At 37.9% G+C, this 17,768-nt stretch overlaps 1 protein-coding gene and 1 pseudogene across 6 annotated transcripts in view; one reads left to right on the forward strand and one right to left on the reverse strand.

Moving 5' to 3' along the window:
- The window catches only part of LOC106726732, a 16,015-nt pseudogene extending 8,951 nt beyond the window's left edge, over positions 1 to 7,064 (forward strand).
- The window catches only part of CDKAL1 (CDK5 regulatory subunit associated protein 1-like 1), a 645,197-nt gene that overhangs the window by 272,844 nt on the left and 354,585 nt on the right, over positions 1 to 17,768 (reverse strand). The gene's annotated exons all lie outside the window — the stretch shown is intronic.

Consider the following 17,768-nt stretch of genomic DNA (forward strand, 5'->3'; position numbering starts at 1 on the left):
ACGAGGCCCACAGGAGAGGGCGTTGGGGGGGGACCAGCCCTGCAGGGGAGGGCAGTTGGGAGGGGACGAGGCCCACAGGAGAGGGCGTTGGGGGGGACCAGCCCTGCAGGGTAGGGCAGTTTTGGGGGAACCAGGCCAGCAGGGGAGGGACGAGGCCCACAGGAGAGGGCGTTGGGGGGGGACCAGCCCTGCAGGGGAGGGCAGTTTTGGGGGAACCAGGCCAGCAGGGGAGGGAAGTTAGGGGTGACCAGGCTGGCAGGGGAGGGCAGTTAGGGGCTATCAGGCCAGCAGGGGAGGGCAGTTGTGGGTGACCAGGCCCACCGGGATTAGGTCTAAATGGGCAGTCGGACATCCCTTGAGGGGTCGCAGATTGGAGAGGGTGCAGGCTGGGCTGAGGGACACCCCTCCCCCCGCATGAATTTCATGCACTGGGCCTCTAGTATAGACTATAGAACTGTCTGAGATGAAGAACTGAAAGAACTAGCATAAACTTTAAGTCAAATTGTACTTTCTCCTAAATAATTAATCAAGAGAAACTGAAAATTCTTTAAATAACATGATTTACAAATATAAGATGCTTTATCTTATACACTTTATACTTTAACATCAGACAAACCCAATTGAGAAAGGACCTATAAAACAACTGTCCGGTCCACTTCAAAAATATCCCAGTTACATACACAAAGGAAGACAGTGGTCCTGTCCCAGATTGGAGGTGAAGAGACTGAGGAGACAAGATAACTAACTGTAATATGGGATCCTGGATTGCCTCCTGGACCAGAGAAAGGATATTATGGAAGAATGGATGAAATCTGAATAGGGTCTGTAGGTTACATAATAGTATTATATCAATGCTAATTTTTCTGACATTGATCATTGTACTATGGTCATATAATAGATTAACATTTGAAATAGTTGGATAAAGGGTAAATGTGAACTCTTTGTATTATTTTTGCGACATTTTTGTAAGTCTGGACTTATTTCAAAATATAAGTTAAAAAGAAAGACCAAGGCAGGGCACTGGTTACCAGGAAAAGAGACGGCGTTGCATATGTGAAACCTTTGCTTCCTGTGAAGTTTAAGTAGGGCAGGCCCAGGCTTATGTCTAATGCAAATCAATAACCTATTTCCCTCAACACTGAGTAGAGCTTCCTGATTTAAAGTAGCGATTACCAGGGTGCTTCTAAGCATTATCAACTTATTGTAAAAATCCACCAAATGAATGCATGCTTCTGAAAATAAACTTCAAACACTACATAAACAAAAATATTATATGCATATTTGCAATTAGAAAGTGAAAGACTACCTTTTGCAACATGTCACAGTGCTGCTGTTATCATCACCAAGCAGTCAGTATTTGTTAAGTAGTCACCACCAACCCCTGCATGATTGCTGTTATCATCACCAAGCAGTATTTGTTAAGTAGTCACCACCAACCCCTGCATGAAGTTTCCCAAGACACATATACACAAAACTGATAACAGAGCTATGAAAGAGAAATAAAGAAACTAAATGTACAGAAAAGATTTGAGTTAATTATTTACAAAATAGGCAAATATAACCCTAAGGAGTAGGCCAGGGAGATGTGAAAACGATTTCATCAGCAGGGTATGGGCAAGAATATGTTTTTGAGGCATTAAGCTTAAATATAATAAAGACACAGTACATTGCATCTGTACTTACTATGCATATATGCACTAATACAAAGCTGAAACAATAGGATGAGGTGTAGTGGTGTAAAGGAATTGACATAACATTTATATCTGAAAAAGAGAAGCCATTCACTGGCAGGGAACTCAGTCTTCTACAGAATAGGGCCGGGAAGCAGGTCTAGTGTGTGGCTAGAAAAGTCCAATTCTGCACAACACACAGGGCAGCTTTAACTGCTGGAATAAAAACAGTGGGATGAATGAGGGGGAAATTATCTGGCTTCCCAATCAATATATTACAAATTAGCCTTAGAAAACCATGCCTTTCATCGGTTACCACTTAGAAGACCAAAGTTAAGATATATTCATGATCAATTGTATCTTTTTAAAAGTCATTACCAATAAGCAATGATGTTATATACTTAAACTTAATAAAAAGTATGTATGACGCAGAATTAAAGGTGTTGTTTTTTTTTTTTTTAATCCAATGGCTTTATAGTATGCCTTGATGGTCAGAAGACAGTCTCTCTATCCAACTAAGGATATGAGAAAGGCAAATTCACAAATGAAGATAATCTGCAGAATATGATCTCAATTAACTTTTAGTCATCATGTTACTCATAGTAATTCTACAAATATTATCTAATTGAATCCATGTGTGTTATTCTGAGAAGACATCCCAGAAACACACTGTCTAGTGTTGTGTAGCAGCAGAAGCAACTTGCATTTAAAAAAACAAAACAAGCAGAAGCGTAGTATTCCATTTTGTAGATGTACCAGTTTTTTAATCCACTCATCTGCTGATGGGCACTTAGACTGTTTCCAAATCTTAGCTATTGTAAATTGTGCTGCTATGAACATAGGGGTGCATATGTCCTTTCTGATTGGTGTTTCTGATTTCTTGGGATATATACCTAGAAGTGGGATTACTGGCTCGAATGGGAATTCCATTGTTAACTTTTTGAGGAAACTCCATACTGTTTTCCACAGTGGCTGCACCAGTCTGCATTCTCACCAGCAGTGCACGAGGTTTCTTTTTTCTCCACATCCTCGCCAGCACTTGTGGTTTGTTGATTTGTTGATGATAGCCATTCTGAAAAGTGTGAGATGGTACCTCATTGTTGTTTTGATTCACATCTCCTGGATGATTAGTGACTTTGAGCATGTTTTCATATGTCTATTGGCCTTCTGTATGACCTCTTTCGAAAAGTGTCTATTTAGGTCCTTTGCCCATTTTTTGATTGGATTGTTTATCTATGTACCACTTTTATCTGCCCATCTATTGATAGGCACTTGGGTTGCTTTCATATCTTAGCTAGTGTAAATAATGCTGCAGGGAACCTAGGGGTGCATTTATCTCCTTTCGATCTGGGGGGATAAGGACACATATGTAATACCTTAATGAATAAAAAAAAAAAGAATTCCATTTTTTAAAAAAAAGCAAACAAAGAACATGTTTTGAATGGGTGTCTACATCAAAATTCTACTCTCACCAAGAGATGAAACATCTCTAGCCCTAACTCTAGAAATGCCGGTGAGACCTGCTACTGTGTGTCAAGTAGATACAGCCATGCCTAGAACCACAATGCTGTCCCATACTGAGACTCTGCAACTCTGAAAGCTATGTATTTATTTTACCCACGTCACTGGGAATAGCCAGTTTTTAATCCACTTACTGACTGTTGGTTTTTTTTTCAGACTACTGTGACCAGTACCACAGTCCATATAATGCTTTGAACATTACTAGCATTCAGTAAATAACAACCAGCTTTACTATTAAAAGTAAATTTAAAAACAAGCAATAAATCTAGACTATGGAAATCTCCATTGACCATAGAACTGCTGTCAGTGACACTAAAAGCTATTTACATAAAAGGCCCTCAAATTACAAAATATGCAAATTATCTTTATGCAAGAAATGTACCAAATATTCTAAGATTCAGAGTGCTTAAAAATATTCACCCAACTGGGATGATTTCAGATTAAAGAATATAAGGACTGTGTAATTATATACACTTACCTTGACAAATAGAAAGCAATCTGTGATTAGAACATAGCAATTAGTTACAAAATGCTTCACATGGATTTAATTACCCATCAGTCTACATGTAGCTTAATTACTTTTATCTCATTGCATCAGTAAAAGATTTCTGCCTGAGGCAACTGCCAGTCATATATTTATAAGGCTTCTAGACTTTACAGTGAATACATTATAACATGCAGGCAAATGTGCTAAAGTTACAGTTGCAGAGGCATTCTTCATTTTGAGTCTCTGGTTTTATCCGTAAATATCTCATTGCTTTCCTAGAGTCCACTATCATCTAGCTTTCACAGTGACGGTGTCACCTATTTGGCTAAATAACATTGTTGACATAAACATCACCTCTGTTTATCCTAATCTTGTAAGAGCTAGAAGGAAAGACCTTTAAAACCAAAACAATTATTTTATTGCCCTGGAGCAAAGGGTACTATATTCTCATGGGTAAGGTAAACACAGAAATTCAGAAAGGAGATGAGCCCTTTTCAGACAGCTGTAAGTTCAGAAAGACGGTGGGTTAACTGGATGGATGTTCAGTGATTCAGAGTGGGAATTTTTCTCTCCTTAGGAAGACAACTCCATAGTCTTAAAATTCAGCCACCCAAGGTTTGATTCCTAGCTCCTTTGGGAAGTTATTTAATTGACCTGAGAATAAATAATGACCATCTTAATTTAACATAATTGCTAAATTCAATAACACAAAAAATACAGCTAGTTGAGGATGGCTCATAGCAAATCCTACATAATAAAAGGCGAATATGCAAATCGACCAAATGGCAGAACTACCGGTCGCTATGACACCCACTCACCACCAGGGGGCAGATGCTCAATGCAGGAACTGTTCCCTGGTGGTCAGGGTGCTCCCATGGGGGAGCACCGCTCAGCAAGAAGCCGGGCTCAGGGCTGGCGAGTGCAGCGGTGGTGGCAGAAGCCTCTCCCACCTTCGTGGCAGCACTAAGGATGTCCAATTGACAGCATCCCCAGAGCACTCCAGGACTTCCAGAGGGTGCAGGCCTGGCTGAGGGACCCCTCCTCCCCAGAGTGCATGAATTTCATGCACCGGGCCTCTTGTCCTACATAATAAACGGGTAATATGCAAATTGACCCTAGTAGCGGAGGCGGTGGCAGAAGCCTCTCCCATCTTCGTGGCAGCACTAAGGATGTCCAATTGACAGCATCCCCAGAGCACTCCAGGACTTCCAGAGGGTGCAGGCCTGGCTGAGGGACCCCTCCTCCCCAGAGTGCATGAATTTCATGCACCGGGCCTCTTGTCCTACATAATAAACGGGTAATATGCAAATTGACCCTAGTAGCGGAACAACTGGTCGCTATGATACGCACTGATCACCAGGGGGCAGACACTCACACCTAGCTAATCTGCAGAATGATGAATTTGCACTTCCACAGGGGGAGCACCACTCAGCCAGAAGCCAGCTCATGGCTGGCCAGCGCAGCGGTGGTGGCAGGGGCCCCTCCTGCCTCTGAGGCAGCGCTAAGGATGTCCGACTAACGGCTTAGGCCTGTTCCCTTAGTCAGACATTCCCCGAGGGCTCCTGGGCTTCCAAAGGGATGTCTGACTGCCAGCGTAGGCCCAATCCCCCAGGGAGCAGGTCAAAGCTGTCAGTCAGACATCCCCTGAGGCATCCTGGACTGCGAGAGGGCGCAGGCTGGGTTGAGGGATCCACCCGAATGCACGAATTTTCATGCATTGGGCCTCTAGTATAAAATAAAAGTTAAAAGAGTTTGCTGGGTTCCTCCAGAAGGGGCCTGTGAGGATTACTTGATTTCATCAGAAAAAGGGGTTCTTTGGATGGAGCTCAGTAGAAAATACTCTCCCTCCATTTTTCTTTAGAGAAACACTTTTGGTGTTGATTGGGAAATTAGATTCTCTAAGAAGTGAGAGTTTTGGCATTAGGGGAATCTGACTTCATCCTACTTAAACCATTTTTAAAAACCCTTCTGTAAAATAGGCAGGTCTCTGAGCCAGGTGGCGTTGTGTCAACTGAGCTTACAGAGATCTATGGAGCGTTCCTTTAGGGCTCATAAGTCATCAGGAGTCTCTCTGGAATTTTTTTACCCAAACCAGAGTTGCTTTTGTTTCTGTTCAAATATAAACAGAATTGATAAGAAAAAGAGTCTCAAGTAGTACTGTGCTTAAGAATCACCTAGAAAGCATTTAAAAAGTCAGGTGAGAGGCAGGGTGGGCAAGATTCTAATAAAGGATTCTGCAGTGATATCCAAGACTGTGTAACCTGGTGATACTGATAACGACACTAAGAGAAACGCTAGGTGAGGGCTCACAAGAATGTATGGCAACAAGTTAAACATATTTAACTATTAAAATCCTAAAACAAAAACAAAAACAAAAAAACCCAGAAAATATTTTTACACCTTAAAAATTTGTCAAATTCCTCCTTGAATTTAGTTAACACTCACACTATGATTTTGAGTTCCCCAATTACTGATCCCCAAAAGGAGTACAGGTTCCACATTCTTAAAAAGAGCTTGCAAATGGCTCAAGTATCACAAGAACACGAGGAACCAAAGTCGCACCTGATGGTCTCAAGGGTCCAGCTTTTGAGGTGAGCCTAGCTAATCTGCAGAATGATGAATTTGCACTTAGAAAACTCAAGCTAATTACTGAGGATGTTTAGGGCAAAAACTGCCTGACTAATTTCCACGGCATGGATCTTACGGTGACAAGATGTGCTCCATGGTCAAAAAATGGCAGACCATGCCCTGGCCAGTGTAGCTCAGTTGGCTAGAGCATCGTCCTGTGCACCGAAGGGTCATGGGTTTGATTCCTGGCGAGGGTACATACCCAGGTTGTGGGTTCAATCACCAGTCAGGGCACATATGGTAGGCAACAGATGGATGTTTCTCACATTGACGTTTCTCTCTCTCTCCCTTCCTCTCTCTTCCAAATTAATGAAAACATATAATCAGGTGAAGATTTTTTAAAAAGGCACACCATGATTGAAGCTCATGTTGAAGTCAAGACTACCAATGGTTTATTTGCTTTGTCTATTCTGTGTTGATTTTACTAAAAAATACAACAATATGATTCAGAAGACATCTTAGGCTCAGCGTTAACAGGTCCGTCAAATGCATAAGATGATGGAAATCATGACTGAGAGGTGCAAACAAAATGATTCCAGTTAGCAGTGGGAAGATATAGGAAGGCTGGACGATCTATTTATCTAATCCATGTTTTTGTTAAAAAGGTCAAAATGCTGAAGAAGTCCAAGTCTGAACTGGGAAAACTCATGGAACTTCAAGGTGAAGGTAGCAGTTCTGGAAAAGCTAATGGGGATGAAGCAGGTGCCAATGCTGAGTGAACTGATGGATATGAGCCCCCAGCCCAAGAATCTGTTTAAAATTCAGATACAATGATGACAAACAAAAAAACCTATTTGCAATTATGTTTTATTCATGTAGATGCCTCCAGCTCTTCACACAAAGACTATATAGCACATAATAAATACTCAATTAATATCTGCTAAAGGAAGGAAAGGGATGGGGCAGGAAGGAGGGAAATGCTTCAAATGTTTAACCTGGGCAAAGCCAAATTATTTTCAAAAAATATTTTTCTGCTGTTCTTGTGGGTAGGAAATCATTTTTCAGAAAGTTTTCTAAATATAATCAAATGCCACAGAAACAGATACCACCACACATTTTCAGAAAGAACGTATTTGCTCTTTCATCCCTTTGTGTAGCTTGTCCCAGTAGTTCACACCCAGCTACAGAACAGCTTTGTCTGCAGAGGGCCAGCTGCCAGACCAGGGTTGGCCTCTCACTGGCCAGTGACAATGAGCACAGTAATGGCTCTTGGGCCTTGTCTGTAAAATGGCCATAGTGACACTGGATGGTTCCAAGTCAATGACAGGAAATTTTCCACTGAAAAAACAACAACATAGGACCTGATACCTGGCACAAGGGCAATTATTCAATGACAGGAAATTTTCCACTGAAAAAACAACATAGGACCTGATACCTGGCACAAGGGCAATTACCACACACAGTTACTTCTCTAAGTTGAAGTCGTTCCAAAGATAAACTACAACTAGAACGATATTAAATATACATCAATAAATGTATGAACAGAATGGTGGCTCATGTAAGAGAAAGCTTTCGAGTCAGCTTGGTTAGAATTCTCGCTCCACCATTCATTAGCTAGGGCGCTGTGGGGGTTACCTACATCTCTGAGCTTAGGTTTTCTCAGCTGTAAGATGAAGACAATCATTCCATACCTCAGAGGGCTGATGAAATAAGAGAATCCATACAAAGCAGTTCCCACTTTGCCTGGCACACAGTAAACAACAAACACTAGCAACTGTTACTATTGTGCCAGACACCAAAGTAACAATGAGGAGATATGGATCCATCCCAGGTCTCAACATGGATTTTTTTTGTTGTTTTTTTTTTTTTGCTGGAGCAGGCGCTGTTGCTTTTGGAAATTGGAAATAACAGTATGTGTAGTAAGACATTAGAGTTACTCTGGAATTTCCATTTGGAGAAGAAAACTACTTCTGTGATAGTAAAGTTACAATAAAAAGGATAATTGTGGCATAGCCTGTTCAGACCTATATGCAGAAATTGCCCCGTTTGCAAATGGGAACTACCCAAGCACAGAAATAGAGCTTGATGCAGGGCTTTAAAAACAATAAAGTTAATTAAAAGAAAAAAAATACTTTTTATAGAGTTCAAAAACAAGTTAATTTTTTCTCAAATTCACGTTTATAGTGTTAACAGTCAAGGAGTTAAAAAGTAATGAAATAAATGCTTAAAACCACTTCAGCCAACTTCTATTATAAGAAGCTTTCTGAGTCTGCTTTTTAACTCATTACGTGTTTTTCAAGTTAGGTTTGTTGTCTCAATGCAGCTTTTCGTGGTGATTTTTGTCAAGAAAGAAGTCCAAAAGTCACTTACACTTTTGATTTGGAAAATCTAAATCATCTTGATGAATTTTTTTTCTTATAAGCCAACATTATGAAGATGAGTTAAAATTAAAGAAAAATAAAAAATATAGTTTAAGTATTAAAACAAGTACTAAAATCATAAACCAGGAGCTAACACCCTTTAAAAGAACCAATGTGCCAAATCCCTGAGCCTTTTTCCTTTATATTCTTTGGGGTCGAAGGAGGAGACGTTGACGTGAATTGGCTTTCGGATGGTGTGCAGAACAGGGCCATCAGCAGTCCATCTGCCAGTGGCGAGAACACACCTGCCACTGACCTCGGATGTGGACAGAGGCAGATCTTCAGGGTTGGTGCCAGACAACAAAAATTAAACATAAAAAATCAGCCCAGGTACCGCTTCCTACACACACACACACACACACACACTTTTGACAATTATGAATGGGAAAGAAAAAGCCACACATAAAGCAAAAATCACTGCTACGAAAATCAAAATACAGAAAGATTATTAAAGATTAAACAGGAAATATCCCCGTTGGCATTCCTTTCGGAGTGCCTTCCCTTTACAAGCATCTCCATCTCACTGCCTTCTTGCCTCCATTTCTTTCCTTACTACTGCTCTTGTGTGGGGAGCCATTTCTGCTCTTCTGGGTTCTCCTTTCCATTTTCTCCTCCACTGTGCTGCACTAGAGACTGCTTTCATTGCCACAGAGGCTAGTCTTTATTACCAGGAAAGTGGGGTAGTACCTTTATATGCCCCCTCCCCGGAGAAGACCTGAAGTACCCCCAAAGAAAACCCAGCGAATGAGTGGCTGCATACATTAAAGCCATCTGTTGTCACCATCTGCCCAGGAAAGTTATCCCACTAAGCCTGGCCCTTGAAGTGATGATCCTCTCTATGTCTACTGGGAACCCTCCATATTGTCTGGAACTGTCAGGGTTTATTCTAACAAATGTTAGGAGAAGGAGAGGCTACATTTCCACTGTATAGTGTTAAAACTGGGCAGGGGGAGGAGGCATTGCCTTCACTTACAAGATGGAATGAATATCGACTGGCTTCTATAAATAATTTCTTCAAGTGAAGATGGAACTCAAAACAATATCCCTGAGATATTATGATTCCAGGACTCTAGTTATATGTATTTTGGGTTGAATATATTTTTGCATGGAAAAGATTCATAATTTTTTCAACTCCAGATTCTGAACTTCCAACTTCTAAAAAATATTGGAAACCTCAGGGACAGTCTATAGTAGATGAAAAGATTTTAACTGTAGCACTTCCAATGTTGTCTCACTTTAAATAAGTCACTTGATTTTGCTGAATCGCATTTCTTTATCTGGAAAACAGGAGATTAGACCAGATTATTTCACTCAACTTTTGGGGTTAGAGATCTCCTTTGACACTGATGGAAGTCATGGATCCCTTTCCAAAGATAAGGCACATGCAACATTTTACTTGATGTATCAGGGGATTCATAGATTCTTAGATATGCATCGGTGGAGAAATTCCTGGACTTTATGCTAAAATATGATGCTCACTCAATGCACACAAGAAACCATTTTCTTAAATGAAGATACATAATTTTTACTACTAGAAAATCAATTTATTCACACCCCCACTTAATAGCTGTTGGATAATTCCTTGAAAAATATAAGTTTAATGAGATTCTGAAATTACACACCTGCCCATGGAACCCACACATACCCATTCATTTGGTATAATTGTAAAATAATCACTCTATCAGCCAAGAATGGCCAATTTTGATTGGCAAGTGACTTAAGTACAACAAGAGTCATAATTTCTCTGGCTTGAGACTTTCAAAGTTTTCACTAAACGTTAATGAAATTGTTATTCTAAGCAACCATCTCTGAAAAGAGACTTTCAAAAATAATAATTTCCCTTTTACATCAAACATAGGCTGTTCACTTAGAAAAACAGAATAAAACTGGTTAAGAAAGAAGCATCTCAACTGTCAACAGTCAAGTGATAGTTTATATATAATCTTCCAAGATTTTAATAAAATTAATGTATTTAATTTTTATATTCAATAAAACTCTTATTAAAAACAGTAGCTTTTATGAGTACTATCAAAGAAGGTAATATAATTAAAGATGTATATTTCTTTGAAGTTTTACTAAAAGACCCCATTCTGAGGGGGTTAGACATAATCATCATTCCTGGATTCAGGCTTATTAGTTACCAAGACAAGTAGAAAAAAGTAAAGCCAAAAGCACATCCCTCATTTAGGAACTCTAGGACATGATTCCCAAAGTACCTTCCACATTCTAGAATTCTAGCATCTAGGACATATCTTCCTGTCAACATAAGTCAAAAATTTTAGTTTCTACTTATCTTTGCTACTATGGGTAAAAATCGATGAAAAAGCAATAGTAATGCAAAAGAGATATACTCCTATTGAATTATTAATAGGCAATACAACTGTAAATGTTTTTGTTCACCATTCTTCACTGCCCTCGCAAACAATTTCAAAATGGGAGCTGCTGAAGCATGAAGATTGTTTGCAGCCATTGCTTTCTGAAATCACAGCGCTGGGAATTGGTGGAATTCTTACCTCCTTGGTTATTATCGGGCATTGTGAACTTTCTGTGAAAGCAGACTATAAATTCACAAGGGGGGTTCTTTTCCTTCAATCAAGGAAATGTTTAAAATGACCCCCATCTGCCATTTTAATATATTCTTCTCAGAGACTGTCATAAATATTTAATATAAAAAGGCACCATTTAAGCACAATGAATAGCTTATGAAATTAAAGTTGGCTGATGAATTATACTGTGTAAACATAATACACTGTAAATAATGACAAAAATATGAGCAGCATTACTAATTTCACTTGCTTCTCTTGACATTTCTTAAGAAATATTAAAAAAAATACTTAGATATGAAGGTCAACTTAATTGGCATGAAAGAGTGACTAACTCTATAGAAGCATTAAACTCTTGACTCTATATCTAACATCTAGGTACAGTACCCCCACTGAAACAATAGCATATTGATTTTCCATTTCTCAAGAAGTCTCACTTAACCTGCTAACTACTTTCACAAAAAGTCACAGAACTAGGAGGATACCTTGTATCTAGTCCCTGGCTTAGTCTTTTGTATTCAAACAGGAATCAACACCTAACAGTGGACTTTTCTATGGAAGACATTCAGTACGTATTTATTAAATGAGTGCACGCAGTCATTCAAAATTGCTAAGAAAATATGCTTTTTCTTTCTGGTACTATTATAACAACAAACCTGCATATTTTCCACTCTCATTAATAGCCAGAAAAAATCCCTTATTCTTGGTTTTTTGGGAAAAAAATGAATAGCTGTTACCTCTTCCCCTCATAACTCCTAATCTCTCAATTCTTCCATTTAAATCAAACAATTTCAATTTCTTTTAATTTTTCTCAGAGGTCTCTTTTTCTAACACATTTTTAATGAATTTCTCCAGAGTGTAATAGAAGTATTATTTCTCAATACTTACAAAATTTTAGCCCAAAGTAATGTCAACTCTTACAAGAACAACATATCCTTGACATAATAAGTGTGCTGCCCAGATTCCCTTGTGGGGTTAGGCCCAAGCCTCAACTCTTTACATAAACAACTTCATAGGTTCAACATACTATATACCTATGGATGTTTTCGACCAAACCGTACACAGTTAAACCAATTTCTCTCATATTGATGTCATGCATCAATACCCTTTGTATGTTTTTACTAAGTAAAATGCAATATTGTTCCACACTAAATATATCATCTGTATAAAACCATCCGCAGGCTATAAACAGAGCTCTGTAGATTATTCTTCAATATGAATGCATTTTCCTAAAATTCTTATGGGAAAAGTACACTGGGAATTATCAACATTTTCATTTATGTAAAGATAGTCAATTTAATGGTTTCCCTGTTTTTATAAGGACAGTTCCATCATAAAAGAAACAAAATTGATTGGAAGTATTCTTCCAAATGTCATAGTAATCACTAATTAATATAATTGGCTTGGTATTTTGACAACTGGTTGAGGTTCTACTATCTCCTCAATCCTTATCATTAGTGTGATTTATAGATGTGTCTATTTAAAAGATGATTACTGTATATAATGGAATCTAAGACATCTAAATACCTTTTAAAATCACTTTTTAATAACTTTTAGTTTGCCTTAAGATATTTTTTACTCAAATACCATCCCACCCAATAAGCATTCTTATGCCTAACACTTAAGATATATAACAAACATAAATTATGCTATTCATTCATTTTAATAGATATCTCAAATGGTATATAGCTACAGCTTAAATTACAAACCATTTGATAAATGATGGAAGTTTCTGTGCATTATTTAGACTCACTAAAACAAACTTTGTGATGAACAAGAGCTTTCTAAGTGAGAGCTCTTGCCTGAATAAAGTCAAAATACAAACCTCAACCCCTATTTTTCTATTCTCACCTCAATCTTAAGTCAGACTTTATAAAATACAGACTGTTGTTCTGAAAAAGCATGGAGTTGTTTAAATCAAACAATTAAAGTCTTATGTTGAATGAGATGAATGTAATGCACAAGGAAAATAAGCAATCCTCAGTTTACCCTCGCCATTCTTTCACTATAGCAGCTTGCCTGTTCTTTTTCACAATCTCTCTCTCTCTCTCTCTCCACACACACACACACACACACACACACACACACACGCGCGCGCGCGCTACTAGATATACAAAGACTCAAAATCTTCCATTTAGACACGGTCCCCTCCTTGAGGCTCCTGTATTTCTCGGGTGAGATAATTGTTTTGTTAAGTTCTTCCCTCATCCCCACATGACCTTCCCAGCAATCAGGATTACTGTAACAGAGTAAAGAAAGAAAAATTTCAAAATGGGAATTTCTTTATAGCCTAAAATATTTAAAAGACTTTACGTCTGCATGTTGAATATGTGACTCACTACAGCAAGTACAAAGGGCATTTTGAATGTTGGTGAGGCAATGACTTATTCAGGATGGGCCACAGGGCCACTCTACTTAGACTCTGAAATCAGGATTAGGATAAGCAATTAAAGATTCCTAAGAAAGATACCTTAGTCTCCTTTTGTTTTATTTAAAATTACTCTGAAACATCAACTTGAAATAGACCTAAAAAGCCATGAGCAAGTCTCCTAACTCTCTCAGCCTTGTGCTCTTTCTAAGACAGGGATAACAACTTGTCTCACTGGGTGTTGTAAGGCTTAAGATCATTCATGTAAAACATCTAACACAATGACAGGAAATAGTCATCATTAAATAAATGATAACTATTTTTACTATCACCATTTTATTTAATAGAACATTTTGAGAAGGAACCTTTCCATTACAGATGGATGAGCGGGCTTTGACTAAGACAACCCTCTGAATCTCGAGAAACAGCACGTACAGTTTACTCCTTATTATTAAAGCAACACTGTCTCCTGATTGCCATATTCCCTAACTACTGGGTAAGTAAAACTCTCAATATTCCTATAAATCTACCAAGCCAAGAGTGTCTGGAAAAAAATGTCATAGGTCCACAGATTCTGGAGGTATATTTTCATACTAAGTGCTCTCTGAGGCATAAAACTCACTAGTAATTGGAAAGTTAGCATCATTATTTTAATACTAACTAAATGGAAGTCTGGATGGCAGTATATAATCCTAAAAACAATAAAAAATATTTTTTATTTGGTCAATTTTATACATAATAGACAAAACCTGATTCTTTGAAAGTTTTTAAGATAATCTGGAAATATGACAAAGGGAAGTCAGAAACAGAAAATAGTACTGAATACTCTCAACAATAAAGATAAATAAAAAATTTCTAAAACAACAAAAAAATTACATATATTTCAGCTTGTCAATCAAGCATGAATCTAACCTATTCTGACTTCACTACCTTTGATCACTATCCTCACCTAGTCTTGGAGTTAGCTTTTTCTATAGTGGCTCAAACCTTCATCTTGAACTCAGTCTTTACTTCACATTTATAGACCTACATTTCTAGCTCTAGTCCTAAAACCGCTATCATTCATTCAATTTTGAGCCCAGACCCTGCCCTCTGCTCTTACATGTCACTAAAAAAAACAGCCAGGCCAAATTTAGTCTGGACATCCTAATAGCATATTCCACAGTGCTGAGAATTGATACCATTCGAGCTTGCGGTTTTAAGGAATGGCAGCAGATTCTGAGTAATCACACAGAAAAGTAATTTATTAAAGAAACACTGAGAATGAGCTTAATACTAAGTTTTCAGATACAAAGAAGTACAAAACAGGCCTGAAGAGAAAACAGTGCTTCTGCTGCAAATGCAGCCCCTCAACAGTTGGCTGCAGCTGCTGCAACTCAGGCTAGCAAACATGGATTCTGGGTGGAGCCTCCTTCCTCAGCTTGCTCACTTCTGAACTGGTTTATTGATGGGATCTAGGTCACATGCCTGTGCCCTATGACAAAGGAGCTAGTTTTCTGAGTTCCATCTTGGAGAGGTGATTATCATGATGGTAGAAGTGCCCTGGATTACAGGGAAAGTGTTCAAAGGTGCTGGGCAGCCAAAAAAAAAACACAACAAAGGCCAACTGTAGAAAGTTCTAAATTGCTAAAACCCAATTAACACCCAAGTAGAGAAGAAAATTACTAGTCTCCATCCTTTCATCCTGGAAAAGAGATGTGCTTTTAAAATAATTAAATCATGAATATAATAACCAAATATGGTTTGGCTACAGCAATGTCTCCAATTATGATTTAAGTCTACTACAAATAGTAAAGATGAAAACTCTGTAATGTTCCTAACTGCCTCATGCCAACTTCTGCAATCTCTACTCACTATGCTTTACCTTTTCAAATTGTGTAGGCACAGCTGATGCTTTAGGCCCCCATACTGACTTATGACACACCTTGATTAATTCTGCCCCATATTACCTCCCTTTTCTTTCCTCCTTTTCCTTCTAGCTTCAGTAGCGCAATGGCTACATGTTAGTTATTACTGAGTTCTCATAGAAAACCACTTTCATCATTAACCATGTGTATTTAAGTAGAACCACCTTTGTCGTATAAACTTTGTTCTGACTCAAAAAAGGAAGAATTCCAGGATATGTTATACACAACATTGCTATTGGACAATACTGAAGGGCAGGGATATCCATGAAATATAAGTATTGGAAGTCTTTGACATGTTAGTTATTCCTGAGTTCTCATAGAAAACCACTTTCATCATTAACCATGTGTATTTAAGTAGAACCACCTTTGTCGTATAAACTTTGTTCTGACTCAAAAAAGGAAGAATTCCAGGATATGTTATACACAACATTGCTATTGGACAATACTGAAGGGCAGGGATATCCATGAAATATAAGTATTGGAAGTCTTGCTTGGATAAACAACTTGTATGGATAAACACAATGAAGAAGATGGGCGGATCACTGTTTCTTAATGTCTCATTTAGCATCATTTTATGTAGCCGCCCATGTGCAAACTATATTTAGGATAGGAAGAGGCATAAAGAGACTGAAAAGCGAAGTAAAAGAAATATCACCTCCAAGCTAAAGTCCCAAAACAAATAATATGCAATTATATGCCTAAAAAATGATTAGAAGGATACACAAAAACTTAACAGTATTTATAGAGAATGAGCATGTTTTATACTTCTCCAATTAAGAAGAAAATAAGCAGACTTGCTTATTGAAGAATAGTCTCCCAAATATAACTAAACCCATAATCATGTCCCAACAAAATTCAATTCAAAATTATTATGATTCTAATTTTATAATACCATATTTACAAGTACCTTTTACTGAAGAAAGGTTTAAATAAGATAAAGCTTGTGGTATTTGAATGGCATATTAAATCTCTTTTAAAAATATGTGTGGTCAGGTATAGGCAACCTCTTTCCCCACTGCTTTTCAACACTGTATTGGAAGTACTAGCTAATGCAATAAGTCAAGAAAAGGAAATAATCACAGCATCAATTATTAAGACTAAGAAATTGACATTGTTATCATTCTATTAACACAACTATAGCTCTTATCTGGACTCCACCAGTTTTTCCATGAACTCACTTTTTTTCGGGGTAAGGGGTAGGAGTAAGAGGAAAATTCTATAAATTTTACTACATAGATCCAGTAACCACCACCACAATCGACATGCAGATTTGCTCCATCACACCCAAAATAACTCTCTGATGTTATCCCTTTAGTCATTATTCCTCCCACCCCTAACTCTTGGCAATCATTAATTTATTCTCCATCTCTATAATTTTGTCATTTCAAGAATGTTCTGTATAGACTCACATGGCATGTAATCATTTGAGACTGGCTTAAAAAAAAACCCTCAACATAATGTTCTTGAGATTCAATCAAGTTGCTGCATATATCAATACTGTGCTCTTTTTTTTATTGCTCAGCAGCATTCCACTGTATGGATATACCACAATCTGTTCATTTATTCACTTGTTGAAAGACATTTGGGTTGTTTCCAGCTTGGGGATATAAAGCCACCATGAACATTCATGTATATTTTTTTGTGTAAATTTAAATTTTCATAAATACCCAGAAGAGGGGCTACTGAGTCATATGTTATTTATAATGATTAGTTCCTATGTGTCAACTTAGCTAGTCTATGGTACACAGTTGTTTCACAGTCTAGATGTTGCTGTGAAAATATATTTTTTTAGATGTGATTAACATTTAAAGCAGTAAATTTTACTAGTAAGTAAAGCAGATCACCCTCCATAATATGGATTGGTCTCTTCCAATCAGTTGAAGGCCTTAAGACAAAAATCTGAAGTTTCCAGAAAACTAAGGCATTCTACTGACAGACTGCCTTTAGATTCAAGACTGCAACAGTGATTCCTGCCGGAATTTCTAGCCTGCTCTACAGAGTTCAGGCTTGTCAGTCCCCACAATCATGTGAGCCAATTCCTTAAAATAAACAATCAGTGTGTATGTGTGTGTGTAATTTGCTCTATTTCTCTGGAGACCTCTGACTAATACAATACCCTATGATTGGGAAGTAGGCAGGGATATCTATTCTTAGCACTGCTTTTTAATTTTTCCCATTACTCAATAATCTGATTTTCAAAATATGAATCAATTTATAATATATACAATTCTTTATATATAAATACATAAATATATAAGTATATTTATAATAAATATAGATATAG

Source organism: Myotis brandtii, unplaced genomic scaffold, assembly GCF_000412655.1.
Source record: "Myotis brandtii unplaced genomic scaffold, ASM41265v1 scaffold311, whole genome shotgun sequence".
Lineage (NCBI taxonomy): Eukaryota > Metazoa > Chordata > Mammalia > Chiroptera > Vespertilionidae > Myotis > Myotis brandtii.